Below are 16,203 nucleotides of genomic sequence, written 5' to 3'. Positions count from 1 at the left end.
CTTCCTTAAAAAGACCACCTCTTCCCATCCCTGTTTACTTCTACACATGTATTAAAATGCATGGAACTGACTATTTGTTTCCTAACTGATTAATGTTAAACTCATTATTTGTTTTCCTTATACAAATACATAAATGACAGGTGAACAAGTGAAATAGCTTTGAATTTTGGAAAACCTTTCTTTTTTTCTTCTATGTCTTTAGAGACAGCTATGGTAGCCATTACATAAAAACCTTTGTACAGACTTTTTCTCTGAAAAACACTGCAAATGAGAAATCTGATGTGCTGTACTAGCCTTGAGAAAATAAATAACTGCAAACCTTCATAGGTACCAACTTCACTGTCAGACTTGTTATTGGAAAAAGGAGCATTTGAATAGCCTTGCAATGTGGAATGATTTGTTTCCTCCTTGTGAAATTGTTCAGCATTGGCAAACTTACCACAAATCCAGCTTCTCATCTGCTGGAAATGGATCAGTCAATCGATGGTGTTCAGATTGTTCAATGTGAATGTTCAGTGTGAATGTTCTCATTCTCTTGCTAGGTGTCAAGTCAGAGGTACCTATACATATGGAGTTAACCACTATGGAGACAAAATACAGCTGCTGTTTCCAACAGAGACTTCCATCCCAGCAGCAGGACCTGATACAGCAATGGCTACATACCTGAAAACTGAGTGCATGTAAGCTAGCACCCCCTAATTGTTTATTTTTTCTAAAAAAAAACAAAAACCCTGCGTTAATGTACAGCAAGGACTATATGAAAAACTCTGTGGGAGTGCAGTAATGAGTCAGTTGGTAGACAGCATGTTCATAGAAAAGCTGCAATGTGTGCAATGGCAATGGTGGTAAACAAGGATAAAGGCAGCAGGGATATCAAGCAAGCTACTTGCTAACAGAGATTTTTTTGGAGTAAATTGCTATTAGATAAAAAGAAGAGAATGCTGTAACCTGTTGACTACAGTCTTCCTTTTTAATCGTCTAAAATATAGTAATCATTGGGGATACTTGCTCCACAGTGGAAAGAAAAACAATAAACACCACAAAAACAACAAACCAATATTTACTACACTATCCCTAAAACCAAATAAACCAGCAAATTGAACCCTCCAAGCATTATCATATATTCAAAACTTCTTTGGTTTGGAATGAATAGGAGCTAGGAGAAATATCAAATATCTCACAGGGAAAAAAAGCACCCTCTGAAACCAAATCAGCTCTCCAATTTATATTTTCTTTCATGATCACATATGCACAAAACAAAGTTTGGACACATTCATATCCTTTCAACTTTAGCAGAAGCACTTCAGTCACTTTATGTATAAGTTTGAACTCACAGGTGTCTCAAAGCATGTGGTGTGATTTCAGCTCATCTTTACAAATATTTTCTAAGGCACATCATGCTGAACTGCATTGCCCACTGTATGAACTTCCCAGTCCAAGGGTTTCACACATAAAAAAGTTTATGGTTGTATTATGCTCTGATGAAATAATGCTTCCTCTTTGAGGAAAAACACTTCACATTCCAGCTTCAGTTCTGGTTTAAAACCCTAATCATACAGGAAGGTCCTTTTGATGGCTTCTAGTTTCCTGGTCCTTTGTGCTTTCAAAGAGCCAGAAAGAAATTGCTGTTTGGCAGAAATTCTTATATATGGGGCTTGCATAGAGGAATAGATATGGTTGTAAATTAGACACAGTATTATGATTAATTTCTGTTTTCAAGTAGAAAATCCAGTTCTAGTATCATGCATGTCCATCCAATAAAAGCTATAGATTGTTTCAAATATAGCATAGCTGGGACAATTTACTATAATGGGTTTTCAGAAATAAAGCTACTATGTGCAAGAAAGAAAACTGACAAGAGCTAAACCCAGGTAAGTTACACAAAGTACAATTAGATTAAGATTATAAGTGTATAAACTTTTTAAACTTTTTCATTACAGAGTGACCAAAATGTAATGAAATCTGCTCATCAGATTAACTGACACAATAGTTATTAATATATTATCTCATTCAGAACTAGAAAAAACACAAGTCCAGGGCAGTAAAGCTAGAGACTCAGAACTTTTAGTGGAGGTTAAATTCAAATTTCTCAATGCAAATCCTTTTTGTGCTTTTCAGCCATGTGTCAGAGCTAAAATCAGAAGTCCAAACATCACACAGATTGAAATGTCAATGCTTCAGTTCATCTCTACTTACAACAGAATAAATGAATTTGATATTAAAAGATATGAGATGTTTTAAATATCATATTTCACATTAATATGCACTCCAGACCTTTACATCAAAGTGTACTTTTCACTCTTGTTTACAAATCAGTGGAAACATTGATAATTCACAGAACAGAAAGAGGAAAAAAACCCTACAAAAACCACCTCAATGACAATGGAGGTCATCAGTTGAGAATTTTACCAGCTATCTCAATTTTTGCTTTGACTCACTCATCCCACCAAAATAATTTGATCAAGACTCCACAGATCTTTCAAAAAGGCATTTTTCCTCAAATTATTCAAGTGAACAGGAAGAAATATAGAACAAAATTATTTTCTCGTCCTGACTGTTCAGGCACAGGTTTGGATTTAACGAAGTCTTAATATCATGAAAAAATATCATGAATCTCTTCCAGTAAGCATGATGATGATCATTGGGTTAGACTGGAGCTTTTGCATTTCTTCATACTTGTGAGATACAAACATCTGTGAACATACTCCCTCTTACGAATGTTAAAAATTCAAATTATAGTAATGTTATATCACATAAAACTGAAGCGATTTAATACATTTGGACTTCAAAAGAATACAAAATACAAAAATACATCAAAAGTAGTGAAAGTAAAATTTATCTTGCAATAGAAACTATATTTCTGTGTATTTATGCACAGACAATGTAATTTATTTGTGTATCAAATCATATGGACATAAGAAAACCAGATCATTGGGAGTATGAAGCTCATGTTAACTGTGTAATTTTTGTAAGGTTCCAATTATGGACCTACAACTTCTCTACAAATCAAAGAGTCTGAAGCCTTTGAACCCAAAGATATCCATAACCCTGTAAGAAGAACTGAAAAGATAAATTGTTTATTTTTATATGACTCCTTTGGTTAAGAAGGATGTTGTGTGGTTTCAGTGACTCTGAGAGGATAAAAGTGGAAGTAGACAGGATTACAAGTCCGCATTAGGACTCAAAAAAATTTGGAGGCATTCATATACATGTATGTGTGTGTGTGTGCTTGTGTGTATGGTATTCATACATATCTACATGAATTCAAAAATTAAAATCACATTTGTTTTCTAATGCTGAAGAAAATCCATCTCACCTTCTCCAATAGACCCCTATTCCATTATAGCATCTGTCCTGGAATGGAATTTTTTTTCTATTGAACACAAGGAAGAAGTGTTTTATACCTGTGAGAAAAGTTCAGAGGAAAAGAATGAAACACAAACAAAAAAACCATCAGCCTCCACAAGCTCAACCACTGCTCTTTGTTCATTCCAGGTAGGCTCTACTGACAACATCTTGACTTGCTACCACCAGAAATTGTCAACCTGCTCTTCTTCTGAGGAAGTCCTATTTGCCTTCTGTTCCCCTCTATATTTTCAATATCTGAATGTGGTTGCAAGAATAGCAGGACAATGATGTTTAAGACTCACAGAAATACTTCATATTTTCCTGGCTACTGTGGAAATGATATAAATGATCATACAATTAAAATGGGTCTCTGAAAATTAAATTAATAATAAAGACCAAAAAAACCCATATTTAAAACTGTGTTTGAATTTTGCAACACATAGGGAATGTCTAATTAAAAGATTCACAGACTATTTAACTGGTTCATGAGCTCTGTAAATAAAAATATAGCAGAAATCCATTAGAAAAAAGTAGCAAAAAATTTTTTTAAGACATTCAAGCAGTTCACCTTTGTGCTATGTGGTTCAGGGGACTTCTAACCTGAAATGTTATAAAATGAATGCTTGTCCTTTTCACATAGTTCTCCTTGTAGTTCTGTATTTCCCCTTTCACATTTAAGCTTTTAGTATGTCTGGTGTGAAGATTAATAGAGAAAGCTGTGAAAACAGTAGTCAGAGGATTAAATACTTCTTACTGGATTTAGTCTTAATCAGTATTTTCTAATTAATATTTTGCTATCCTTATTGACATCATAAACATCTGCCCTCACCACTCCTTGGCTAAATGGTTTCCAATTCTCCTGTTTCCACAAACAAATCAACACAAAAAAAAAAAAAAAAAAAAGAAAGGTTGCTATTAAATTAGGCATGTAAATTGAAGATAGGAGCAATCTGACGGATGGAGCAAGTGACTCACTGAAAGTCCCTGCCCCAGTTTTCTCAGTAACACAAAGTTTAGAGTTTTTCTCTGAATTTCTCAAACCTATTTTTGTCTTAAACTCAATTTATCTTTCAGGTTTCTACCAAATAACTTCCAAATCTCCTTCAGTCTCCCCAGTAGCTCAGAACATACTCACAACAGATAATAATGTAGCCTATTAGGGGATGGAAACTTTTTCTGTTTATAAGTAGGTGAGACAAATTTCTGAGGAACTCCAGTCATGCCCCCTATCTAAAAGAGGCCAGATGCTCACAGTAGGTGCTGGATGCTTATCTTGTTTCAAAGACCTAACCTCTATACAGACTTCCCTGGACTTTTGCAACAGAACATAGTAATACTCAAGTTGACTTTCTGTTTGCACAGCCATTAACAAGTTTTCTTACAGGTTTTATTCTTTCCTTGTCATTTCCATGCCTCACCTGGAGAATCTTATTTTAAAAATGTAAAGTCACAAATAGATAGTTGCATCAATGGATGTCCTTTTAGGGAGGATGCTGGAATAACACTAAAAAACCTTTACTCCCACCCTTTTAAAGTTTCGTGTTTGGATTTCTGTTTTTTGTTAAACAACTGTGCTGAAATGTATATGAAAACCAAGGAGATAGGTAATCAAAGGTTGCTGCCTAACATTGCAAAATAAGTTTGATTCATTGATTTGACTTTCTTTTTGCTTATTTGATATGAAACAGAGTAAGTAATTTAAAATAAGGAGCTAGTTGCTACTTGCCAATAATTATTTAATTATTATTCTTTCAAGAATTATTTAATTATTATTCTTTCATGATCTTTTACATAAAACAATATAATTTTAAATGCAATCATTTAGATCTGCTGTTTAGTCTTAATATGTTTCATGCAGAACTTGTGAACTTAAACCTGAATAGGTCAAGCATTTAAATATAAGACAAGCAAAATAATTTTTAGTTAACAAGAGATAGAGTATTAGACAAAAAAACAAAAACAAAGCAAAGGATAACTTAGATAAGGAAGTAGATTACTGGAAAAATTAATGCTGTTTGATATATGGATTCAGTTTTCTGCAAAGAGAGAACTGGCTAGCAACTGTTTACACCCACATTTGTTGTCTTAATAATATTTTTGAGGTTGAGCTTACTGGCCACATGAAATACATTCAAAATTCTTTAATCATTTGGAATTTTTACCTCACAATTATTCTCTTGGTGTTCTGAGAACCAAGTGAAATAAGTGACATGATACTGTTTTCAAAGAACAGTTTTGGCTAAATGCTTCTCCCATTTATTAAGAAGCTACCATTCCAACCTGCTAAGCACGTTAGTGTCCCCAGTTCCATTTTTTATTTAGATTATTTATTAGGAAGAAATTCTTTACTGTGAGGGTGCTGAGTCCCTGGAACAGTTTACCCAGAGATACTGTGGATACCCTGTCCCTGGAAGTGTTCAAGGCCAAGTTGGATTGGTCTCTGAACTGCTTGGTCTAGTAGAAGGTGTCCCCTACCCATAGTGATGCCTCAGGTTTTAGCTTTTATATTTTTCAGATTCTGTGCTGCTTTACTGTGTAATTCTGAGCTTCATATTAGGGGATAATAGGCTCTCTTCACAGAATAGATAGACCAAACAATTCCTTCTCTAGCTGGGAACCAAGAACAAATGATCCAAATCTCAGGCCCAAGAGCATAAACAATGGCAGAATGAAGAGAGAAAACAAGAAGGATGGGACTTCATGACCTAAAGCTGTAATTAGACAGTTACCTCCAATATGCAAATGGACCAGAACCTATAAAATTGTGAGACCCCATGACCAGTTGTGCATTTTGTGACCATTTTGGGTTCATCTTGGGTGTAGTCCTGACTGGACTCTTGTTCTGCCCAAGGTGTAACCATTGAGGAATTTTAATAAATACCTGTTTTATTCTTTAACTCTGTCTAGCCTCTGTTCTAGGTCAGCCTTCACAAGGCATCAATAGCAGGAAAGTGGGGAATAGGTGATCTTTAAGGTCCCTTCTAACATAAACCATTATTTGATTCTTTCTAGTGTTGATGGTAGCCTTCTTTTGTCTATTTGAATCCTCCCAAGCAGGGTATAGTTAAGTATCTTTTTATTTCTCTAATTGTTATAATAATAAATTATGCTCAATAAAAGAAGAAAGTAGTTATGGAATATTTCAAAGTAGTTTTAGTGACTTATGAAAATCAGTGTGACATAGCCAATCTAAAAGCTTCAAAGTTGTGGAGTTGTTTTTTTTTTTTTTTTTTAATATGACTGCTTAGAGATATATAGGACTCTGCCAATAGTTACTCAACAACATTTAAAAGAATTGGCAGCTCAAAGGCTAGCTCCCAAGCTGTTTGTTAAAAAAGGCATTTGTTAAACTAAATTCTCATGCTGCTCTCCTACCTTTTTTCTTCTTGACAGATCCTCCTCAGCCTCAAGATGATCCCACAACAGGTATGATCAGAATGTATTTTCCTCGATCTTACTCTGCCTATGACTGGCCCTTCAAGTTTGCATTTCACAAGGTGCCCTTACAGGCAATGGCTTCGCAAGGTTTTAAGTTTGTTATTAGTAAATATTTTACAGTTAAATCTATTAAATTTATGATGATTTGATTCAGTTTGGGTGTGAGTCATGTGACATTCATCATAAATGCTGTATGAAGAGAATTTTGCAGGTTTCTAAATGCACATTCCTGAGAGTAGCTTTATACTTCCATTTAAAAAAAAAATTGCTAGCTGAACAAGGAGAAAATTTGCCTTGGCTGAAAGGCAAATTTCACTAATGGACTGAAACGAAAGGAAAAGTCTCTTTTGTAAAGAACAAGCTCATTATTGAGGAAGTAGTTGGAGGTAGAAGAGTTCAGATTAACTAAGGATCAAAACCAAATTCAGAAAAGCTGACAGAGAGGAAATGATGTCTTTGTAGTGTCTTAATGGCTGCCTCCTTTTTTTTGAAAAAAAAGACCAGCAGTGTTCACTTGAAATGTGAGTCAAATACAGAGTCAAACTGTGTGTCTAGTGCAAATGGAGGTGTTTGCATTTGACTCTGAAGGAAAAAAAAAATTTTTAGGATTCCCAAAAATCTCCAAATTGACTGCTGATTTCTGAGAACGCTTATGTTGGTCAGAAATATTTTGTTTGTATAAGCAGAAAAATAAAACAAATATGCAGATAAGAAAATGGGAGTCTAAAACTCTTAATTACTTTTGTGGCAAAGAGAATTGAAAATCTCTATAATTATGTCAATACAGTCATCTAAGTTGAACACAAAGTAAAGGTACATAAAATATTCCATATACTTTTTACTATTATGGTCATTAGTGTTCAAAGCTTAATGCATACTTCATTATCTAGAAAATCATGTTATTTGCATTTTAATAGGATTTCATCTGGTTTTGCTGCATTTTTCCTTTGCCTATAATATTCAACAGCTAAAGATAGTGAAAAAAGATTATAGAATTCAAATATACTCACTTGAGTAACTTAGATTTCTTACTTCCAGTTAGTTAAAACATATTCTGACACACCAAAATCAACATGCTGATACAGGCAATTGATCTGCAAAATTACGTTTCTAAATTTTAAGGCAATTTTCATCATTTATATTAATGACTTAAAATTTGTTTGCCTGAGAGTACCCCCTACAGAAATTTCTTTTGCTCATTTATACACTATCTGTGTACAAAGAGTACACAACAATCACGCAATATCTTAAAGAATGTGCATATTTTTAATAGACCTCAAGTACACCGTCAAATACATTCATTAATGTCTGCTTTGTAAAAAAGGGGTAACTGCAGCCTTGCATTTTTTAATATCATCATTCACTTTTCTACTTAGAAGAAATCTATTTTGAAGGAAATTATTGCTTTAAACAGAACTTTATTTTTCTATACTCTGATTCATTTCAAGATATTTCCTGTAACTCTTAAACTAGTATTTACTCTTCTAAATCGACACCACCTATTCCTGATAGTATCAGTAATCTGAGTTAGAAAAGAAATACAAAATCTGCACTTTATACCTCTGGGCATCAAATTCTATAATTACAAGAGCTATCTCTGTGTACAATTATTTTTATCTTAAAAAAATCTGAAGGGAATGTACACTGTTACATCAAGAATATATTTCATTAATAGAAGATTCTTATCTTAAAACTATAATCTCTATTTTTATCTGATATCTTCTCTAAAATTATACAGTAGCTCTCATTGTAGATATAACTTCATAACAATACTGAAGATCTTTTTTTTTAATGGGGCAAATATATCTGTTGCCACTGTTTAAAATTAATGGTCTTTCTTATCTAACTATGGCTCTTCATGTTAAAGAGGCATCAAGGGCATTACACATTAGAGGAGTTATTGTACTCTTTAAAAGGTTATATTTTTGCAACACTATGCCATACAGAGTCAACAGTAGTTATTGCCACCATACACTTGTCAGACACAATTTTTCACTAAAAAATCCTGCATACATATGAAGAAAATGTATCAAAACAACCATTGACAATTAAGAATTATACAAAAGGTTTGTTTTATATTTTTTCTATTTTTTTCACCTGTGTTGAGTGAACATTAGAAGGACTTTTCATTTTCTCTTATATCAAAGCAATGTTTTGACAATTTGTTTCACACATTTCTTGGTGGGTTCTCCAATGTTTTTCCCCCTTTCTTAAGGAAGCACACTAGTGTCTTACATATAAAATGAAAGCTTATATTAAGGTGAATAATTTGAAAGTGAAAGAATATCTCTCTTCTCTAAGTAACTGTAGCTTTCAGTCCTGTGTCAGCTTCCTATGTATTTTGGAAATCTATTTTTTAATCAGACATGATATCTTATAAAATCAGCATCTTTGTAATTCTGTAAAACTATATGATCCTCCTGTATTTGTTGTTAACTCATTGGCAACTGTGAAAATAGCAAAACCTAAGTCATGAAAGAATGAAAAAAAAATAATGCAGTACATTTTGGACCATTATTCCCTGTACATAGCTTCTAGACAGCTTTCCTAATATGGTTGCTTCTAGGTTTTCTACCTCAAACATCATTAATTTTAAGGCTATGGAAAAATCTGCAGATAAATTGCACATAAGCTCTTTATCTCTTTGTCTATTCTGTTTTTAAAATGCAGGTATATCTATATTTTTCAAGGTTTTTGTTTTTAGACCTCAGCACAAGATGCAGACATTTTCTCTGTTTACCTTTCTAGTTTCATAGTCAGCATGATAGCAACACTACCTCCCTCCTAAGGACCTGATAGGCTATATTTGGGATTCAAATCAGTGATTTTAACACTGATTCAGTGCTAACTAAAGGTTTAATAATTTTCTTATGGAAACTGTGCAGACCATGAAAGCGGAGCTTTTGAGCTATTGCATAACAGCAAAAGAGATTCCTGATATAAAAAATAACAAATTATTATTGTTAATCATAGTTATTACCATACCAGAACTTTTAAAAGCAGAAGCAAAAATGGAGCAGGCGCAGCTTCACTTTTATCTAAATATTAGCCTTTGTTGGAGCACACCATGAAATATGTGAAATATCTTTTGAAATATCTTTTGAAATATCTTTCAAAAAAGAAGATTTGTCTAAAAATCAATTCTATGACCTGAAATGGTTAATACTAGAAATAGCTTATTTGAAAAGCATTTCGAGCAATAGAATGACCTTCATTCTAAAATGTTCTTAGATAAAATTTGAGAAACTGAAGACCATAATGTATCTGGGAAGTAGCAGAAGAACCCTAAATGGGAAAAAACCTGGAAGTATTTGGACAGATTTTGACTATCAAATGTTACACCACTTTTCAGTTCTGTTTATGCCAATTTTCCATAGTACTAAGGTGCAACAATATTTTATGAATTTGAAAGTGAGTTTTGAATTTCAGCTACTGCTTCTAGCTGATTTTGAATGGCAGAACTCCTCATTGGAAAAACCCCCCCAAAAAAAAAAGAATGAAGCAAAATTATCCAGAAAGGCATCTTTAACTAGATCATGGGGATTTTTGGCTGTAACTTCTAATTGAAATGCTAAAATTGGGAATTTATTATTGTACTTCTTGACAGCAGTGAGCATCATTAAAACAATCCTCAACATCCAATCTGTTGGTTTCAGAAAATAATTGCCTAAGAAAGCTCAGTTTGACAACACATACTGCATGGTGTTTTATGTCAAACTTTGTTCTTCACGGAACTTAAAAGTGAAGAATATTGCCAGTTAACTCAGAACAATTTTCTGAAGCTCACAGATAACAGTATTAAAATGTTTTTCTTGATATGTATATTTAATAGGAAGTAAGCAGCATGACTGTTCTGAGGAACATTCTGTTTCTTCAATAAATGGGTTTTCAGGAGATGGTTCTTCCATGTGGTACTTAGATCCTGATTCTTTTTCAAGTCATAACATAAAAATCTTGCCCATGGCAAGTCCAAATATGTTTACATAAATTTAAGTCTAAACTTTAAACGTGGTCTTTCTAAGTTACTTGTTTACTGTTTATGATGTATCAATTTATTTATATATATGCTCTTATTTAATAATGATTCTAAGCTTTCTGCCTCATCACTAAGGAGACATGACTGGAAAAGGAATTGATTATACTGTGGTGTCTGACTTTGGAAATTTACTTTATCTGTGCTCCCAATCACAGCATTTTCTTTTAAAAATAGCAGTATAAAAGCGAATAAAACCATAGACAATGGGATAAGACATATGTAAAGCTTTACACATGAAAATTCTCCAGATTTAGGTGGAAACAGGTCAGATTAGTAGAAAACTAATTATTAACTACTTACAGCCGCAGTAAATCACTTTAAAATAGGTAGTTAATGGAGGACAGTCAACTCAATATGATGTTCTGTGATAGCAACTCTCCTGATTCTAGAGTTGCAAAACATGATCTTTCAAAGTGGGTTAAGAAAACAGTAGGATCCCTTCCAGAATGAGAGAACAGCTGACAATTACAGCTGTGGATTGCTTTGCTTTCCTGGGGCCTCATTCCAATTTTACTGTTCTCTTGCTCTTAGTTGCTTTCCTTTCCTATTGACTGAAACTGACTGAAGCAGTTGGTGTGTTAAAGAAACAATTAATGCATGAGAACATATGCTGTGTGCATGAACCAAACCTGTGTAGAGCCCCACACTGCTTTAGCTCCTTGTCATCCCCCAGTATGGCTGTGGCAGGGGGAGCACTGACCTGTGCAGACAGCTGCACTTCCAGAGAGCAACCAAAATGTGGCTGAAGGGCAGCTGTGAAATTGTTCTGAGATGATGCCAGTACAAGGGAGCATCCCTTGGCAGCACAGCACTTCAGAGCCCTCTTAGGGACAGCAATTATAATTCCATCTGCCTGACCCACCTTCCCCTCTACTGCTTGTGAAAAATGTCATCATTTATGTTTAAATATAAACACTAACAAAAGACTTCTTTCTGGAGTCTTGAGTTTCTTCTCACCACTTCGTCAGCACAGCTTCTTTCCACTCTTGCATACTTTTCCCTTTCCTCTTTGAGGTGTGCAATCAGAGCAGCAGTTCTGTATTTTCTTCTGCAGGCAGCTGTAGGGATAAGGAGAGCCCCAGTCTCCAGCTGTGAGTCATCCCTTATGATTTGTGACCCACAGGTTCACAGCAGGGATTTAAATCTTGATCTTCCTATAACCCTGAAAATAAGATAGTCAATGATATAGCTATGTTGGCTTTTTTTGTGTGTGTTTATTTGTACTTTTCTTCTTGTGGTTCTTCTCAATGTCAAGAGAAATTGACTGCTTACATATCATAGTCACCTAGGTTAATGAACATGCACAGTGTTGTGCCAAGATAAATTTATTTGATTTAACTATAGTCTTTCTTCTCTTTTTCTCAGAGTATTCCTGGCACAGACAAAGATCTGATGCTGCATTTGTAAGGCACTGAAGACCATAATTTATCTTTATTTTTGAAAGCATATGAATACTGAATAAATAATACAAAACCGCTTAAAGTTAAATTAATACAGTCATATGTAGAAATCTAGTACATAGGAAAAATGAGATTTAGAGTTTTGTTACAAAAATTTGATTATCATTGCTTTATAAAGAAAAGAGAATACTGTCAGAAATAAGATATATCCCAGAAAGCATGGATTTTATTTTTAAATATATATCACCTAGTAAGAATTTTAGTAGGTGTAGTTCAGCTAATAATTTATCAGATTTTTTTTGAATTTTTTTTTCCTGAAGGAACTTGAAATATATTACTTATAAATTCCTTTCTGTGCTATTCAAATAGTAAATTTAGGATATTCTGTCAAGAACCCAAACCCATGAATATTGTAAATACTCTGATATCTGATAAAAATACAGAAATTGTTAAGGAGAAAGCAAAACTTTTTCTACCTAATTGTTTCTTCAAACTTTATCTATCCTATGGGAAAGCTGAGAATATTCAGAAGAGCTAAGTTTTACCAACAAATCCATTAAGAATCATGTGTGTGATTTCTCCTCTCTTCAATTCCTATGCTTCACTGTAAAGAGATGACACCCATAAATTAGGCTGCACCACATATTTATGAGAGTCCAATTCTTGGAAGTCTTGCCACATTTGTTTTTGGAGATATTCTTATGTGAGCTAAAGCTTAAAAAAAAAAAGGTGTGCCTTTTTTTTTTTTTTTTTTTTTTTTTATCCATGCTTCATTCTGAAGGTGATAACATTTCAGTCTCGTGATAAAGTACTGCCACGGCAATTTACCACATTTTATGTCCTTTACGATCAGCAAGAGAGGATGCAGTGGGTAGTATTGTCTTGGCCTTTCTGGATCACGTCAGCAGAGTCAAAAGTTCACAAAAGCACCTAGCAACCTTCACAAAATCAAGCACCTTATCAACAAGCAATAATATATTAAGCCAGTACACATGCATCATTTTGGTAATGAAAAGTAGAATATTTACCTTGAAGAATTCTGGGAGAATATACCAGATGTTGGGTAAGAGCAAAAAGGTTAAAATTAATCATTTATTTCTATGGATTATGCAAATACAGGTAACACTTAATTCCCATGTGAATGAGAACACATATTGTTGTCTCTTTTTGGACTTATACTGATGCCTGGATTAAAACCTAAAATCCTTCAATTATTAAAATCTTGTATTTACATATAAACTTTCTGTGGCATTTTCTCAAAATGCATATACAGCTCTTTTTTTTTGTAAAAAAAGGATCTGTGAAATTGCTCTTGCCCTTGTTACTAATGTATCAAGTATCTCCACTTTTCTCACTTGTACTACTGATCTTCATGAGTAAAATAAACATTAAAAAGCAATAACATTGCCTTCTTTCACTTCTGCCTTAAAATTAATCTCATGCCACACCTGAAAAACTCCATTGATTTAGAAAGCATTTTTCCAATAACCCACCTACTTAAGTTATGCATTTACTGCATTAAACTCTATGTTATTCTGTGGTACTCATTTAACAATGAGTAAGGTTCTAAAGTAATTTGTTGTCCATCTCAGAAATTTTTTCTATACACATTTCCTAGCACACTGGACATCTCATTTCAAAAGTCCTGATAAGTATATTTTACCACAGATCAAACAATGACCAGAAATCAATTTATTAAAATTAATCATTTAAATAAGGAATACAGTGGTATACATTAATTGTATTGTCCAGAGTTTAAATTTCAAATATTACCCCATCTACAAAAGGACTTTGTTACCTACTTGCATAAAAAAGGGAAAAAAAACCCAAACATATTAGTGCTCTGTGCCAATCATGTAGAAAATAGGAAATATATCCCTTTTTCTTTTCGTAAGAAGTCCAGGGTTTTAATTTCTTCTCTATGCTTTAAGTTTCATTACAGTACACATATCTGTAATCTGAATCTTTGTCATGAATATTTTTAATTAGTAGATTTATGCTTTTATCCTCCTTATCAAAATAGTATCAAATCATAATATCATAATATCAAATCATAATATCATAATATCAAATATCATAATATATATATCATATATAATATCATAATATCAAATATCAAAAACTCTGTGTACAAATAAATATCACCCCAGATATCAATCTGTGCATTTGTAATCATATTTGTTTCCTGTAAGATTCATTTATGAAGATGTCATTGTAAATCCTTCCTTTAGCTATACTATAAATGCTCTATTCCAACAGTTTGGCTTAAGCATATAATATCTGCATGCAAAAATTATGGAGTGCTAGTAAGAAACCCCTGCTCCCCTGCTGTTCACTTCATATGCATATATATATATATATATATGTATATATATGTATGTATATAAATATATATATGCAATGCAACCCCACCCCCAAAAATAACCCAATAATATAATAAATATTAAAAAGTAATTCAAATAATGGGGAAATTATTTTCTTCAGTTAGGCCACAACATTTTTGAACATTCAGACATCTGATAAAATAATGCAGTCTTGCAGTCTTACTGAAAATAAAGATACCACCATGTTACGTAAGGAATTGACATATACGCTTTGCGCTTTCCTTGAGTTAGCTAACAGTAGTTGTAATTTGGGGTTTTAGATCAAAATGGACATGATAAAATAAATGTTGCCTGTGACAGAGGGAGACAAGGGTAGTTTCTACAACCTCATTGATAATCACTGGTGATCTATTGGACAAGGAAGGAGAAGAAAGGAGATTTTAGAACTACAGACATCCTCCCTTATAAATTTCAACACAGTATCAATAGCTCCATATATGATAGTCCAGATGATCTGTTTATACAGATTTTGAATTCAGTTTGGTCTTAGCTGGAGATACTGCCTTGTATTTTCTTGGGTTAAACTTGGACTGTTCTGAATAATGAACCAGGACTTTTACAAAAGAATCCTAGAATACCATAAAAATACCATAGGCCACCCAGATGTAACAGATAAAAGAAAAAGAAAAAAAACATCACTTTTGATAAGTCCTTGCAATGTTGAAGATCTGACAAGTAACATGTCCAGAATTCTCAATGCCCCTGTTACTTCAATTCCATTTTTTTTAAAAAAACACTTTTCATTACACAGAAATCATGACACATTTTTGTTTTTTATCTCTTTAGCAGAAGAAAAAAATCAGCTCTAACTCCTGTGAAGAAATAGATAGAAGCTCCTTTACTGGAGGCCAAGACACCCAGATCAAGATCTATTTCTAAAAACTGAGTCACTTGTTTGTCAGATCAGTAATAGAATTCTCGGAGACTCATTTTTTTTCTTCTTTTTTCTCATATAATTTTCACAGTATGAGTTAAAAGACTTTAATAAATCTAAGGTACAAAAAGGCTTATAATGAACCTGTCAAGGGGCTTGCTTGTAATTTGCCTGAAAGTATATTATTTCCTGAGAATGGGATTCTGTCTTTATATAATTCTTCCTGAAATGCCCAATGCAGAACCCTGAAAATGGATGTTGACAATTTTGAATACCATCCACTGGTAGTTGCTATCCAAATACGCTGCCTGAAATGCCTTAGAATAAAGATCAAGTGTAAATCAGCTTCATCCTGCAAAGAAAAGTAATTTGATTTTTTGTCTGAAAAAAACTCCTTTCTTCTGAAATGGTTGAACTTAGCAATGTATAAACGTATCTTTCTAATTTTTAGTAAGCTTTTAACACAGTTTGAGTACTACTGTTCAAGGTAATGCCATCATTGTGTAAATACTGATACTGTTTAAATACTAATACAAATACTGTATCCCACAGTTCATTTTACATAGACAATATCCAGCTGGTGTATGGATCTGTGATTATTCTTCACTACTCTTTCAGTGCTGCACTTTGTTCAGCACACTTTGTTCTGAGAGTTTCTGGGGATGAGTAAGGCTGGTGCTTCTCTCCCTAATATCCTCTGCAGGGAGTAGAATAATGGGAAGA

Source organism: Motacilla alba, chromosome 2 (assembly GCF_015832195.1).
Source record: "Motacilla alba alba isolate MOTALB_02 chromosome 2, Motacilla_alba_V1.0_pri, whole genome shotgun sequence".
Lineage (NCBI taxonomy): Eukaryota > Metazoa > Chordata > Aves > Passeriformes > Motacillidae > Motacilla > Motacilla alba.
Note: the sequence above shows the minus strand (reverse complement) of the source record.